Source organism: Mytilus trossulus, chromosome 3, assembly GCF_036588685.1.
Source record: "Mytilus trossulus isolate FHL-02 chromosome 3, PNRI_Mtr1.1.1.hap1, whole genome shotgun sequence".
In the NCBI taxonomy this organism is placed as follows: domain Eukaryota; kingdom Metazoa; phylum Mollusca; class Bivalvia; order Mytilida; family Mytilidae; genus Mytilus; species Mytilus trossulus.
In genome coordinates, this window is record NC_086375.1 from 85,379,671 (window position 1) to 85,397,266 (window position 17,596).

At 32.7% G+C, this 17,596-nt stretch overlaps 1 protein-coding gene and 1 long non-coding RNA gene across 2 annotated transcripts in view; both read right to left on the bottom strand.

Annotated features, from left to right (window-relative positions):
• Window positions 1–17,596, bottom strand: part of LOC134712696 (leukocyte tyrosine kinase receptor-like) — a 192,095-nt gene that overhangs the window by 162,077 nt on the left and 12,422 nt on the right. The window lies entirely within an intron of this gene.
• On the bottom strand, window positions 3,605–6,005 carry LOC134709797 (uncharacterized). The gene is made up of 3 exons (XR_010106048.1): window positions 5,489–6,005; window positions 4,674–4,742; window positions 3,605–3,910 (listed from the first exon to the last, which is right to left on the bottom strand). It is a non-coding gene; the product is annotated as an uncharacterized LOC134709797 (long non-coding RNA).

Sequence of the window (17,596 nt, forward strand, 5' to 3'; positions counted from 1 at the left end):
AGAAAGCTACGTTTTCAGTATGACCACATTGAGATGGTTTAAATCAAGGTTTGAATGTTAACCCTTCATTATTGACCTTTGATCCAGAAATGGTAATACTTTGTTTCACTATGTTCATGTAGAGAACAGAGAAGGTTTAAATCAAGGATTAAATGTTTACCCTTCACTTTTGACCTTGGTCCAGAAAAAGGCAAGCTATTTTTCAGAATGACCATGTTGAGAAGGTTTAAATCAAGGATTAAATGTTTACCCTTCACTTTTGACCTTGGTCCAGAAAAAGGCAAGCTATTTTTCAGAATGACCATGTTGAGAAGGTTTAAATCAAGGATTAAATGTTAACCCTACACTTTTGACCTTGGTCTAAAACTAGAGGCTCTAAAGAGCCTGTGTCGCTCACCTTGGTCTATGTGAATATTAAACAAAGGAAGCAGATGGATTCATGACAAAATTGTGTTTTGGTGATGGTGATGTGTTTGTAAATTTTACTTTACTAAACCGTCTTGCTGCTTACATTTATCTCTATCTATAATGAACTTGTCCCAGTAGTTTCAGTGGAAATGTTAATAAAAATTTACAAATTTTATGAAAATTGTTAAAAATTGACTCTAAAGGACAATAACTCCTTAGGGGGTCAATTGACCATTTCGGTCATGTTGACTTATTTGTAAATCTTACTTTGCTGAACATAATTGCTGTTTACAGTTTATCTCTATCTATAATAATATTCAAGATAATAACCAAAAACAGCAAAATTTCCTTAAAATTACCGATTCAGGGGCAGCAACCCAACAATGGGTTGTCACATTCATCTGAAAATTACAGGGCAGATAGATCTTGATCTAATAAACAATTAAACCTCATGTCAAATTAGCTCTAAATGCTTTGATTTTTGAGTTATAAGCCAAAAACTGTATTTTACCCCTATGTTCTACTTTTGGCCGTGGCGGCCATCTTGGTTGATGGATCGGGTCACCAGACACATTTTTAAAACTAGATACCCTAATAATAATTGTGGCCAAGTTTGATTGAATTTGGCCCAGTAGGAGAAGATTTTTGTAAAAGATAACTAAGATTTACAAAAAATGGTTAAAAATTGACTATATAGGGCAATAACTCCTAAAGGGGTCAACTGACCATTTCGGTCATGTTGACTTATTTGTAAATCTTACTTTGCTGAACATAATTGCTGTTTACAGTTTATCTCTATCTATAATAATATTCAAGATAATAACCAAAAACAGCAAAATTTCCTCAAAATTACAAATTCAGGGGCAGCAACCCAACAACTGGTTGTCCAATTCGTCTGAAAATTTCAGGGCAGATAGATTTTGACCTGAAAATAAATAAACCCTATGTCAGATTTGCTCTAATTGCTTTGGTTTTGGAGTTATAAGCCAAAAACTGCATTTTACCCCCATGTTCTCTTTTTAGCGGTGGCGTCCATCTTGGTTGGTTGACCGGGTCACGCCACACATTTTTTAAACAAGATACCCCAAAGGAGATGGTCATGTTGATTTATTTGTAAATCTAACTTTGCTGAACATTATTGCTGTTTACAGTTTATCTCTATCTATAATAATATTCAAGATAATAACCAACCAGATGCTCCGCAGGGCGTAGCTTTATACGACCGCAGAGGTTGAACCCTGAACGGTTGGGGCAAGTATGGACACAACATTCAAGCTGGATTCCGCTCTAAATTTGGATTGTGATTAAATAGTTGACACAGCATAGGTTTCTGACACAGAATGAATGTATTCAAATGAACTTTAAATTTTTGTTTTCTCTTAGAGCAATTCACTATGCTGTTGAATATTAATCCTCTCAAAAAAATGTTTGAAGAAATTTTCTTTTTATTTATGAAATTTCAAATGAGAAAAATTGAACCCAATTTTTTAATCACATCCCCCTTTCCCTTATTCCAAAACTAATTTCAATTAAAATATTCTAATGGAGTTTGCAACAATTACTACTCATTTAAATACATCATAAAATATTAAGATGTAAAACCAGATGCTTCGCAGGGCGTAGCTTTATACGACCGCAGAGGTTGAACCCTGAACGGTTGGGGCAAGTATGGACACAACATTCAAGCTGGATTCAGCTCTAAATTTGGATTGTGATTAAATAGTTGACACAGCATAGGTTTCTGACACAGAATGCATGTGTTCTAATGAACTTAAAATTTTTGTTTTCTCTTAGAGCAATTCACTATGCTGTTCAATATTAATCCTCCCAAAAAAATGTTTGAAGAAATTTTCTTTTTATTTATGAAATTTCAAATGAGAAAAATTGAACCCAATTTTTTAATCACATCCCCCTTTCCCTTATTCCAAAACTAATCTCAATTAAAATATTCTAATGGAGTTTGCAACAATAACTACTCATTTAAATACATCATAAAATATTAAGATGTAAAAAAACTGCTTGTTATCACTGAATGGTAAAGATTATTTAAATTTATCAGTTGGTAGTAAAAAGTGAATATACATTGTATATTGTATATAACAAAGATTTAAGTTGATTCTGGACAAAGAAAGATAACTCCAATTAAAAAAAATTCTTGCAGATATTTCTTGCTTACTATACTGGACAAAGAAAGATAACTCTTAATTAAAAAAAAATTTGCTATTTCACAATATTGTGAAATTAGATATTTCTTGCCATTGCACAATACTGTGCAATTGATAAGACTTGCTATTGCACAATACTTAATATAATAATTTTAGATCCTGATTTGGACCAACTTGAAAACTGGGCCCATAATCAAAAATCTAAGTACATGTTTAGATTCAGCATATCAAAGAGGCCCAAGAATTTAATTTTTGTTAAAATCAAACTTAGTTTAATTTTGGACCCTTTGCACTTTAATTTAGACCAATTTTAAAACTGGACCAAAAATTAAGAATCTACATACACAGTTAGATTTGGCATATCAAAGAACCCCAATTATTCAATTTTTGATGAAATCAAACAATGTTTAATTTTGGACCTCGATTTGGGCCAACTTGAAAACTGGGCCAATAATCAAAAATCTAAGTACATTTTTAGATTCAGCATATCAAAGAACCCCAAGGTTTCAATTTTTGTTAAAATCAAACTAAGTTTAATTTTGGACCCTTTGGACCTTAATGTAGACCAATTTGAAAACGGGACCAAAAATTAAGAATCTACATACACAGTTAGATTCGGCATATTAAAGAACCCCAATTATTCAATTTTTGATGAAATCAAACAAAGTTTAATTTTGGACCCTTTGGGCCCCTTTTTCCTTAACTGTTGGGACCAAAACTCCCAAAATCAATACCAACCTTCCTTTTATAGTCATAAACCTTGTGTTTAAATTTCATAGATTTCTATTTGGGGCAATATGCGCAATTGTTATTCCATAGGCCGTAATGGTAACGTTTTCTTCTGTTGCTCAGCCCATATCGTAAACTTGTATATGTATGATGGCTTGTTTCGAAGCTGAGACATTTTTACATATGTGGTTAAATTTTCGGGGTACGAAGTGTGATTCATTTTTCCGTAATTTAGCAAACCCCGAGTATCCTTTTGCGATGTCGCTCCTCATGGTAAAAAATCCCAATTTTAACACAATAAGTTCTTTGAAATTTTAATACTTTGAACACATTTCATAGCTCCATGGTTTTTACACATTTATTCTGTGTTCCCTTATTTTCTAAATTAACACTAATGGTTCAGCTCAGTTATTTGTTTATCATAGAAATGTGTCAAATATCACTACACAGAGATTTTTTGTTTACACGTGACTTTTGTGTTCCTCATTTCAAGGCGCATTAGGGATATTGTCCCATATTGAAATCCATAGTTCTGATTTTTCCAAATATTTTTAGGTGATCTTCATCAGTATGACATTCTGAATAAATCTGTGTATTTTTGTCCATTTCTGAAAAAAAATAAAGTCATTTCAGCACTATATGGCAATGACACTTTTATCGCTATATTCATTTATTTTTAATACAACGTGCATGTATAATTAATTTCTTCCAGTATACCTTTACTAGTCAAAACAAGGACAAAACTTCTGATGATAACCTTAAATAACAATACACAGACCCTATTAAAGCATTCTATAACATTTTCTGGTGTCTTAAAGTGCATTTTGACAGAGAAATTATGCAAAAATGTAGATTTCATAAAAAAAAACCCAGCAAAATAACTATTCTTACTAGTGGACATCTGGTATATAATACTGTGGAAACCCCTCAAAACTACTGGGAAAGTCATTCTTATCATGTAATTAGAGTGCAATGAAGTGCAAATTTTCAAAACTTGTCCATTCACATAATTCTATTTGATAAAAAAAGTCTTTTTACATGTATTTCAGTGAAAACCCTTTATCAGTGAGAAATCCACATGAGGTATTAAAGGAAACATTGTGACATCACACGTATTATGGCGTCATTAAATAATGACAGATCAAAATAGTGCTAAATAGAGTTTGCAGTGTTACATGAGAATCAGTTGACGCAAGATTTAACTCGAAATGTTGAGTCGAAAAGACCAGTAACCAAGCCTTTTCATTTAATAGCAAGACCATAGCAACAGTTTTCATATAAGCATATTTTTAACATACCGACTGTGATTTCATTTGCACAAATACCATAAATAAATAATTTTGAGCTTACCTAATAAATCAAAATGCTTACCAGTTATTCAGGACTTTTTAAAACCTTTAGTTTGTCATCTCATATTTAAAAGTAATGATATGTCTGGAACTGAAATAAGACAAAAAAAATTAACTCAAACTGTGTTATCATTTAATTTAAATACAAAGTATTATTGAGAGAGAAAAATCTAATTCTTGAAAATTTTATCACAAAGAAAGAAAAATGCTTCTCCCTTGTGGCTTAGCCACCTTCATTTAAACTGTTTATATTAGAAGCAATGAGTAGTAGCTAACTAGCTTAATACATGTAGTTGAATAGCAATATTGTGTTCAAGAAGGTTTGACCCTCCCCCTTTTTCACTGAGAAATGACAATATCTTGTGTTTTGCTCGTGTGCATTAACAATAGTAATTCGTGATTTTCTTAATACATGTACATGTTTTTTCCTGTTTATTTGCATATGATATCTACTGACCAGGGTCAAATCATTGGATAAAAGCACATGTATGATGTATCTCACTTTACTCGTGTGAAGTGTGTTATCTCCCTTGATTATAAGCTATTCCTGTAGACCAGAGTGATAATTGCATAACAAAGACTATATTGTGTCATGTTTACTTACAATTTATTTATATTACATGTAAGTTTTTTCTTGCCTTTTTCAATTGAATAAACAATTCATTTCGGATCTCTCGGGGGTAAACAAAGTTATGACTGTGCCTAAAAAAAAGTGTTCAGCCCCGTGCCAGTAATGCATTTAAAAATGAAAATTTTATTGAATTTTTGCTGTTCTTTATCAATAATATTTATCTGAAATCATTTATGATAACTAGGTATAAATAAAAAAGTACTAACCATCATTTTAACAATTTTCTGTGGTGTACAAGGTGAAATTAGCTTAAGACATCTCTGGATCCTTTGTCACAAGATGGGGCAATATGCGCAATTGTTATTCCATAGGCCGTAATGGTAACGTTTTCTTCTGTTGCTCAGCCCATATCGTAAACTTGTATATGTATGATGGCTTGTTTCGAAGCTGAGACATTTTTACATATGTGGTTAAATTTTCGGGGTACGAAGTGTGATTCATTTTTCCGTAATTTAGCAAACCCCGAGTATCCTTTTGCGATGTCGCTCCTCATGGTAAAAAATCCCAATTTTAACACAATAAGTTCTTTGAAATTTTAATACTTTGAACACATTTCATAGCTCCATGGTTTTTACACATTTATTCTGTGTTCCCTTATTTTCTAAATTAACACTAATGGTTCAGCTCAGTTATTTGTTTATCATAGAAATGTGTCAAATATCACTACACAGAGATTTTTTGTTTACACGTGACTTTTGTGTTCCTCATTTCAAGGCGCATTAGGGATATTGTCCCATTTACTTATACTAACGCTATGGTGCGAAAACCAAGAAAAATGCTTATTTGGGTCCCTTTTTGGCCCCTAATTCCTAAACTGTTGGGACCGAAACTCCCAAAATCAATACCAACCTTCCTTTTGTGGTCATAAACATTGTGTTTAAATTTCATTGATTTCTATTTACTTTAACTAAAGTTATTGTGCGAAAACCAAGAATAATGCTTATTTGGGCCCTTTTTTGGCCCCTAATTCCTAAACTGTTGAAACCAAAACTCCCAAAATCAATCCCAACCTTTCTTTTGTGGTCATAAACCTTGTGTCAAAATTTCATAGATTTCTATTCACTTAAACTAAAGTTATAGTGCGAAAACCAAGAAAATGCTTATTTGGGCCCTTTTTGGCCCCTAATTCCTAAAATGTTGGGACCAAAACTCCCAAAATCAATACCAGCCTTCCTTTTATGGTCATAAACCTTGTGTTAAAATTTCATAGATTTCTATTCTCTTTTACTAAAGTTAGAGTGCGAAAACTAAAAGTATTCGGACGACGACGACGTTGACGACAATGCAGACGACGACGCCAACGTGATAGCAATATACGACGAAAATTTTTTCAAAATTTGCGGTCGTATAAAAACAGCAAAATTTCCTCAAAATTACCAATTCAGGGGCAGCAACCCAACAACGAGTTGACCGATTCATCTGAAAATTATAGGGCAGATAGATCTTGACCTGATGAACATTTTTACCCAATGTCAGATTTCCTCTAAATGCTTTGGTTTTTGAGTTATAAGCCAAAAACTGCATTTTACCCCTATGTTCTATTTTTAGCGGTGGCGGCCATCTTAGTTGGTTGACCGGGTCGCGCCACACATTTTTTAAACTAGATACCCCAATGATGATTGTGGCCAAGTTTGGTACAATTTGGCCCAGTAGTTTCAGAGGAGAAGATTTTTGAAAAAGTTAACAACGACGACGGACGCCGGACGCCGGACGACTGACGACGACAGACGCCGGACGCAAAGTGATGGGAAAAGCTCACTTGGCCCTTCGGGCCAGGTGAGCTAAAAAGGCAAGCTATTTTTCAGAATGACCATGTTGAGAAGGTTTAAATCAAGGATTAAATGTTTACCCTTCACTTTTGACCTTGGTCCAGAACTAGAGGCTCTAAAGAGCCTGTGTCGCTCACCTTGGTCTATGTGCATATTAAACAAAGGACACAAATGGATTCATGACAAAATTGTATTTTGGTGATGGTGATGTGTTTGAAGTTCTTACTTTACTGAACGATTTTGCTTCTTACAATTATATCTATCATGAACTTTGCACATTAGTAACAGAGAACTATATTTGGTAAAATTTACATAAATTTACCAAATTAATGAAAATTGTTAAAAATTGACTATAAAGGGCAATAACTCCTTAAGGGGTCAATTGACCATTCAGGTCATGTTGACTTATTTGTAGATCTTACTTTGCTGAACATTATTGCTGTTTACAGTTTATCGCTATCTATAATAGTATTCAAGATAACCAAAAACGGCAAAATTTCTTTAAAAATTACCAATTGGAGGGCAGCAACCCAACAACCAGTTGTCCAATTCATCTGAAAAATTCAGGGCAGATAGATATTGACTTGATTAACAATTTAACTTCTTGTCAGATTTGCTCTAGATGCTTTGGTTTCATAGTTATAAGCAAAAAACTGCATTTTACCCCTATGTTCTATTTTTAGCCGTGGCGGCCATCTTGGTTGAATGGCCAGGTCATGTGACACATTTTTCAAACTAGATACCCCAAAGATGATTGTGGCCTAGTAGTTTCAGTGGAGATTTTGTAAAAGATTACTTAGATTTATGAAAAATGGTTAAAGATTGACTATAAAGGGCAATAACTCCTAAAGGGGTCAACTGACCATTTTGGTCATGTTGACTTATTTGTAGATCTTACTTTGCTGAACATTATTGCTGTTTACAATTTATCTTTATCTATAATAATATTCAAGATAATAACCAAAAACGGCAAAATTCCTCAAAATTACCAATTCAGGGGCAGCAACCCAACAAACGATTGACCGATTCATCTGAAAATTTCAGGGCAGATAGTTCTTGACCTGATAAACATTTTTATCCCATGTCAGATTTCCTCAAAATGCTTTGGTTTTTGAGTTATAAGCCAAAAACTGCATTTTACCCCTATGTTCTATTTTTAGCGGTGGCGGCCATCTTGGTTGGTTGACCAGGTCACGCCACACATTTTTTAAACTAGATACCCCAAAGATGATTGTGGCTAAGTTTGGATTAATTTGGCCAAGTAGTTTCAGAGAAGAAGATTTTTGTAAAAGATTACTTTAATTAACGAAAAATGGTTAAAAATTGACTATAAAGGGCAATAACTCCTAAACAGGTCAACTGACCATTTTGGTCATGTTGACTTATTTGTAGATCTTACTTTGCTGAACATTATTGCTGTTTACAGTTTATCTCTAACTATAATAATATTCAAGATAATAACCAAAAACAGCAAAATTTCTTTAAAATTACCAATTCAGGGGCAGCAACCCAACAACCAATTGACCGATTCATCTGAAAATTTCAGGGCAGATAGATCTTGACCTGATAAACATTTTTACCCCATGTCAGATTTGCTCTAAATGCTTTGGTTTTTGAGTTAAAAGCCAAAAACTGCATTTTACCCCTATGTTCTATTTTTAGCGGTGGCGGCCATCTTGGTTGGTTGACCAGGTCACGCCACACATTTTTTAAACTAGATACCCCAAAGATGATTGTGGCTAAGTTTGGATTAATTTGGCCAAGTAGTTTCAGAGAAGAAGATTTTTGTAAAAGATTACTTTAATTAACGAAAAATGGTTAAAAATTGACTATAAAGGGCAATAACTCCTAAACAGGTCAACTGACCATTTTGGTCATGTTGACTTATTTGTAGATCTTACTTTGCTGAACATTATTGCTGTTTACAGTTTATCTCTAACTATAATAATATTCAAGATAATAACCAAAAACAGCAAAATTTCTTTAAAATTACCAATTCAGGGGCAGCAACCCAACAACCGATTGACCGATTCATCTGAAAATTTCAGGGCAGATAGATCTTGACCTGATAAACATTTTTACCCCATGTCAGATTTGCTCTAAATGCTTTGGTTTTTGAGTTATAAGCCAAAAACTGCATTTTACCCCTATGTTCTATTTTTAGCCGTGGCGGCCATCTTGGTTGGTTGACCTGGTCACGCCACACGTTTTTTAAACTAGATACCCCAATGATGATTGTGGCCAAGTTTGGTTTGAATTGGCCCAGTAGTTTCAGAGGAGAAGATTTTTGTAAAAGTTAACGACGACAGACGACGACGACGACGATGGACGACGACGGACGACGGACGACGGACGCCAAGTGATGAGAAAAGCTCACTTGGCTCTTCGGGCCAGGTGAGCTAAAAAGGCAAGCTATTTTTTAGAATTACCATGTTGAGAAGGTTTAACTCAAGGATTTAATGTTTACCCTTCACTTTTGACCTTGGTCCCGAAAAAGGCAACCTATGTTTCAGTATGACCTTGTTGAGAACAGAGGTTTAAATCAAGGTTCAATGTTTACTCTCCCAATACTGTGGATTCATTATTATTCGTTGGATACCAATTTTCGTTGATTTTGTGGGCTCAGTAAAACCACGAAATTAAATGTGCAACAAATGATAATTTTTCTGTAGGTTTGTATGCAGACTTCAGCATAACCACGAAATTAAATATCCACGAATATGCAAGTTTTTCTTAATCCACGAAAATTGGTACCCACGAAAATAAATGAATCCACAGTATATGAATTGACCTTGTTTCAGTATATATTGTGTCTGAAGTGTTATGACTTGTTAATAAAATAAATGTTTTCTATTATTTAAGAGTTAATCAGAAATAGGTTGTCCTGTAAACAGTAGGGTTACTTTGTACAAAGATGTGTTTGTGACAGGTTCCTTCGGTAATGATAATATGTCATTGTGATCAATATACTGTTTAGTTTCTGGATCACACAATAGAAGTCTGACATCACTGTCACTCACTTTGACAACATAAGTAGAATAATAATCAGGAAGACAACTTCAGTAAACACTACTAATTGTCTATTTCTGAAACTTAATTCTACAAACATGAGTATGACAATATACAACTCTTCTTACATAAATCTTTATTTATTTTTTATGATCTATACTTTGTAACCCTACTTGTATGATTCTTTATTCATTTTTTATGATCAACAACTTAATTACAAACCAGAAATATAATGCTACTTTAAAATAGATACATTTAACAAAGAATTCTGTTTAATCTTATTATGTAGGTGTAGGGTTTTCTGTATTTAGTCTTTTTGTTGTGTGCTGCCAGAGAGAAACAAGAGTGCACACGCTGAAATGTCTTGCCTTCTTTACTAATCATTGATATGATGTTAATAGTCCCAAGTATAAAGCTTTATTAAAAACTGTCACATAAACTTAAATAACTAAACAAAGACCAATGAACCATGAAAAGGAGGTCAAGGTCAGATAAACCATGCCAGGCAGACATGTACAGCTAACAATGCTTACATACAACAAATATAGTAGACTTAATACTTATAGTTTAAGAAAAATAGACCAAAACACAAAAATTTAACACTGAGCAATAAACCGTGAATTTGAGGTCGAGGTCATATAAAACCTGCGCGACTGACATAAAGATCATAAAATATTTCCATACACCAAATATAGTTGAGCTATGGCATATAGTATTAGATAAAAAGACCAAAACTTAAAAACTTAAACTTGACCACTCAACCATGAAAATGAGGTCAAGGTCAGATGACATCTGCCCCCTAGACATGTACACCTTACAATCATTCCATACAACAAATATAGTAGATCTATTGCATAAAATATGAGAAAAACAGACCAAAACACAAAAACCTAACTATCACCACTCGACCATGAAAATGAGGTCAAGGTCAGATGACATCTGCCCGCTAGACATGTACACCTTACAATCATTCCATACAACAAATATAGTAGATCTATTGCATAAAGTATGAGAAAAACAGACCAAAACACAAAAAACTTAACTATAACCACTGAACCATGAAAATGAGGTCAAAGTCAGATGACACCTGCCAGTTGGACATGTACACCTTACAGTCCTTCCATACGCCGAATATACTAGCCCTATTGCTTATAGTATCTGAGATATGGACTTGACCACCAAAACTTAACCTTGTTTACTGATCCATGAAATGAGGTCGAGGTCATGTGAAAACTGTTTGACGGGGATGAGGACCTTGCAAGGTACGCACATACCAAATATAATTATCCTATTACTTATAATAAGAGAGAATTCAACATTACAAAAAATCTGAACTTTTTTTTCAGTTGGTAACTGAACCATGAAAATGAGGTCAAGGACATTTGACATGTGACTGACGGAAACTTCGTAACATGAGGCATCTATATACAAAGTATGAAGCATCCAGGTCTTCCACATTCTAAAATTTAAAGCTTTTTAAAAGTTAGCTAACGCCGCCACCGCCACCGCTGGATCACTATCCCTATGTTGAGCTTTCTGCAACAAAAGTTGCAGGCTCGACAAAAACTGGCATATAATATTTCTTAGGGATGACATCAAAAGTTCTATGTAGAATAATCAAGAATGTGTCCAAAGTACATGGATGTCCCACTCGCACTGTAATTTTCCATGTTCAATGGACCATGAAATTGGGTAAAAAATCTAATGTGGCATTAAAATTAGAAAGATCATACCATAGGGAACATGTGTTCTAAGTTTCAGGTTGATTGGATTTCAACATCATCAAAAACTACCTTGACCAAAAACTTTAACCTGAAACTCACACTTTCATTTTCTATGTTCAGTGGACCGTGATATTAGGGTCAAAAGTCTCATTTGGCTTTAAAATTAGAAAGATTATATCAAAAGAAACATGTGTACTAAGTTTCAAGTTGATTGGACTTCAGCTTCATCAAAAACTACCTTGACCAAAAACTTTAACCTGAAGCGGGATAGACGGATGAACGAACGGTACGACGGACGGACAGACGGACGAATGGACGCACAGACCAGAAAACATAATGCCCCTCTACAAAAATAATCAGTTGTTCAGAAAATACAGCTGAAAATATGACAAAACACATAATTTTCTATGTTGACAAGAGAAATCTTACATATAAATTAATTAGTACTCTCAAAATTTGTAAATTTCATTAAATACCTAAACCAACTACCTTTTGCTATTTCAAATTCCAAGATGGAGGAAGAAACCTATGTCACAATATAAGTTGTATACAGCAACATAAAATTTTGCAAATTATCCAGCCTCTACAATAGTTCTATCAACAACTATGGTGAAATGTTTGTGTAGAAAATAAATTACAGTTTGCTGGAACATGACATACCAGACAGAGTGACTAACTAAACATGGGTATAGAAACATAGATATTTATTAGGGTTATTGAAGGGTGAAATAAGTATTTGAAAAACATGACTAAAAGGGGTTCACAGAGCCTCAGAAAAGTCATGGAACTGAAATTAAGGAATTTGGACCAATTTAATCAAACAGAAAACCAAATGATCAATGTTGTTTAAATTATAGCATATATGAATGTACCTAATCAGAAAACTTAATTCAATACTGTAAAACCTCTGGTGACAAATTGCATATAGAGCTTAATAATATCTGCTAAACTCAATTAAGGATGCTGATCAGTCAAAATATACCAATTATTAATTGTAAAAGTGTTTCTTTAAAAATACACTTAATGTGGTAATTTTATGCATCCAACATTTGTTGATATGGCATTCTTATTAGAAATTTAACATGTTCCAGTATGGCCAAGAGATACAATTAGACCTCATATGATGCATACAATTGTGATTTATGGACAATAATGCACTTGATATTCAAAATATTACTAATACACGATTTAACTGAGCTGGTACATGTTACAACAAGGTGAATCAGTACGTAGCTTATTAGCTAGACAGTTTTAATGACAGACTCCCAAAAAGTGACACCTATATCTATTCTCATTTTACTTATGTCACAAGCAAGACAAAATATTATGTAAATTATGTACAACTGTGCATGGTATGAAGCAATTCTACAAGTGTAATTACATTCTATGTCTTTGAACGATTAGGTCAGAAACTATACAAATTATCACTTAAACCAATTTCAGACAGGTCAAAGCTCTCCAAACAATAAGAGTGGGCTGATCATAATTTCTCATTTCTGTTGACATTTATATCTCCCAGCTCTTCCTGAAAACTCCAATATTTTCATTCTGCCTTCCTTTATTTCAACACTGAACAAATAAATAAACCATTGAAAGACATATTAATTTCCAATTCAAGTATTCTACTGACTTCTTAGGAAAACAGAGAGAAAGCAAATGTCAAGAAAAGCACATTAGCATATATACAAAGAGTTAATGAAGGGTTAATGTGGGTACTCATAGGAAGCAATAAGTCTTTATAAGGTGACATATTCAAATCATTTCATGTCTGGGAGGAAAACAGACACTTGACTTTAACATTTTTTTTAGTTAAAGATAATTTATTCATCCCTTGGGAAGAAAAGTCAGTTTGGTATCAATTGTTGATTTCATTCCAGATCCTGGCATGCATTCAACTTATAACATTCTATCACTGCTGCAAGGATAAGTTTTCGGTTCTTAGATTTTTAAGAGCCAAAATTTTCATAAAAAAAAAAAAAAATTAGAGATAGCTTTTAAAAATATAAGAAATGTTTTGATGAATATATTAAACAATATCATTGCATTAGGAATTCATGGTCTAATATTAATAACTGTGCATCATGCATGCAGAGATATTCATATCAAATTATTCTGACCTTACAAATTAGCAGTAGGTTTTAATGATTTCTAAGTGATTGATACAAGAGTTATTACCAATTAAGAGAAAATGCAAAATAAGATCTGATAGAGAATATACTTAGGACGCCTCCGGGTGCTGGAATTTCTCGCTACATTGAAGACCTGTTGGTGACCTTCTGCTGTTGTGTTTTTTTATTTTGGTCAGGTTGTTGTCTCTTTGACACATTCCCCATTTCCATTCTCAATTTTATTATTATCAACCAAAATTGATAAATTCTTTATTCAATCAGAAATTTTGGATATACGAAATAATGATTTCACATTTTGTTACAATAACAATTCAAAGAACAGTCAAACAGGAAGTGTCACCTGCAGACCTGACTTTAAAATCACTTATACAATACAGTTCAATATCATAAAGTTCCTGATTAAATATCAAATAATGCTGTTGATTGGAATTATGAATTATTAAGTAAAAAGTCCATGCTCAGTAGGTATATAATAATAATTAAAAGTATTATCATACAGGATGTGCATGGCTGTAAGATCTGACGTTTGCTTTCACAATACAACTCAAAATTATAAAGTTCCTGTTTGTATATCAAATCATTCATTAATTCTCAATCTAAGAATTATCAAACAACAAAATTCTAAGGTCAGTGAGAACAATAAAAATTCTAAGGTCAGTGAGAACAATAAAAATTCTAAGGTCAGTGAGAACAATAAAAATTCTAAGGTCAGTGAGAACAATAAAAATTCAAAGTTTCTGTCAATCAGGAATAGACTGATCTACAGAGTGACCCAAAAACATCTTAAAAGTAGCTACTGAGTGCCATAACAATTATTGTATCCAGTTTGTAAAACTGAACCATGTGATTTCGTTTAAGAATAGAGACATTAAAAATTAAAAAGCAAACCCTGTCATATATGATAACAGTAGCATATGAATAGATTCATCAAGTTTTAATCAAATGGGATTGTTTTGGGCCTTTCAGCTCCTCCATTGCTAAACACATTCTGGCCTTCACTTATGTTTATACCATTTGCTTAAGAACTTTTGTTTAGAATTTTCATGAGAGTACGCTACTTTTGTTATTTACTTTTTATATAGCCAAAAGCAGTGAAAGTGGTGTTAAATACCAACAACAAAGAGAGTGTTATACATTAAAGTTAGTTAGAGCATGTTATACGTTAAAGATGGTTAGAGCATGTTATACGTTAAAGTTGGTTAGAGAGTGTTATACGTTAAAGTTGGTTAGAGAGTGTTATACGTTAAAGTTGGTTAGAGAGTATAATACGTTAAAGATGGTTAGAGCATGTTATATGTTAAAGTTGGTTAGAGAGTGTTATACGTTAAAGTTGGTTAGAGCATGTTATACGTTAAAGTTGGTTAGAGAGTGTTATACGTTAAAGTTGGTTAGAGAGTGTTATACGTTAAAGTTGGTTAGAGAGTGTTATACGTTAAAGTTGGTTAGAGCGTTATACGTTAAAGTTGGTTAGAGCGTTATACGTTAAAGTTAGTTAGAGAGTGTTATACGTTAAAGTTGGTTAGAGAGTGTTATACTTTAAAGTTGATTAGAGAGTGTTATACGTTAAAGTTGATTAGAGAGTGTTTTACAATGGTTATTCTAAGAAGCACATTACAACTCTAAACATTAATTTGAGCCATGTACATAAATCCTGGTCATTTTTTAAAAAGTTATTCAATATAAGTGCAAAAGTACAGTTGCCTTATGAGTTCTTCAACCTAAAGCAATAACTACAGTGATTGCAGTCCATACAGAATTTGTCCAAATTATGACAATTGTTATATAATATACTTTATGATGACATAATAACGTCAATCCTAGTGTCTGCATTTATGTTCCTGTGGCTTAATACAGTTAAAGTCTGTCAATGCAAATCAAATGTTTCCTAATAGATAGAGTTTCCAGCCAAGTTGATTCAAATAAACTCTTTGATTTCTTATTTACATTGTTGATACTAGCTAGAGGCTTCAAGGAGCCTGTATCACTTGGCATTTATTTTTGAAAAACAAATTGATAAAATGCAATAAAAATATTTACATTGAACGGTAAATGTGAAGGCAAAAAAATGTAGTCTTGCTGATATTTCATAACACATCATATTGCTATTTAATACAATGTATCTCTTAAGTTTTAGAAAATACAGCCAAAATTAAAATAATCATTCCTGGGCAGAACTCTCATCAATATTTTTTTTTTTTATAATATATTATTTTTCTTCATGAATCTACAAGTATCAACATATATTTATATTGTGGCACAATAAGCAAGCAAATGAAATATAGTTATAGTAGTGCAAGAAATATATATGAGCATACATATGGTATGGTATAACAGTATACAGCTAATTTCAAATGCTCATAGCTCTTATCAATATTTTGTCTTATTTGTAAATCTTATTTTGCTAAACATCTTACTTTATATTTCCTATTTACTACATTGAGGGGCGTAAAGAGGGGTTTCTGCATGGAAGAACACAAAAAAAATTACAGATTTCACGAAACAGTGAATAACGAACCTTTTTCACGGCTGCACGTAAAATAAAAATGGCAGAATAGTTGCATGAAAATAACTTTTTACCACCCTCTATATTGTTTCTGCAAAAAATAAAAAAATTAATTGAAAAACTTTAATTCAAGAGCAATAACTCCTGGACTCAAGACTTATGATTTTGTCCCTGCTGTTCTATATGTAGATCTTATTTGGTTGATTATTGTCATTTACAATTTCTCTAAATCTTGTATGGCTTTAAAAAATAGTTAATAATTGCAAACAGTTGGTAAAATTGCCTGAGACAAAACTTTTATAGGTATCAATACAAATTGTGTGTAATGCTTAGTTTGCAGAAATATAGTGAACATCTAGCAACTTTTAAAATAGCAAAATAAGATAAGCAAATTATGAACTCCATATCTTATAAAATACATATAGCCAAATTATTAGACAACTCTTTTTTTCTTGAATGTCAGATGGTTTAAATCATTTTGTTTATGTTCACAAAGCAAGTCCTATCTTTCATAACAATACAATACTACAAGTCTCTGACCTCTACAAATAGATCAATTATATTAAACCCAGAAACTACTAACAAAAGGATATAATGGTCACTTGTAATATAATGTTCTCAGCAGTGGTCTCTGGTGTCCTGTGATAACACAGATTTCTTTCTTCATCATCTCATTACAAGTCTAACCTGACCAAATCACAAAACACCAGTTCCTGGCCAGGCTCATTATTCTCAACAAATCCTTCAATTAACTTCAGGGTTTCCAAAGAACAGAAATCATATAGATGGAACTTTCTCATCGTTCATTTATTGACATCAAATTGTCTTTCTCAAATGTTTTTTTTTCATTGTTCATTTATTAACTTCAAATTGTCATCATAAGTTATCTTTCACATCCTCAATACAGTGCTTTTTTTTATTCAATATTTATTAAATGCAATAAACATTGAAATAGTGTAGAGTATTAAAATTAAATCAGTAATGTTTAATCTAATGAAAAATATCATTCTTTATTTTATGGGTTATTTTGGTATATCGACTCCCACCAAAAGAAAAACATGACAATTAACCCCCTGTTAATGTCAGAATCTCAGATTCTGGTCAAGTTGAAATAGATAGAATTATCAAAAAGTATTTTAACTCAAAAACTACAGTGGGAATAAATATCAAACATTAATTT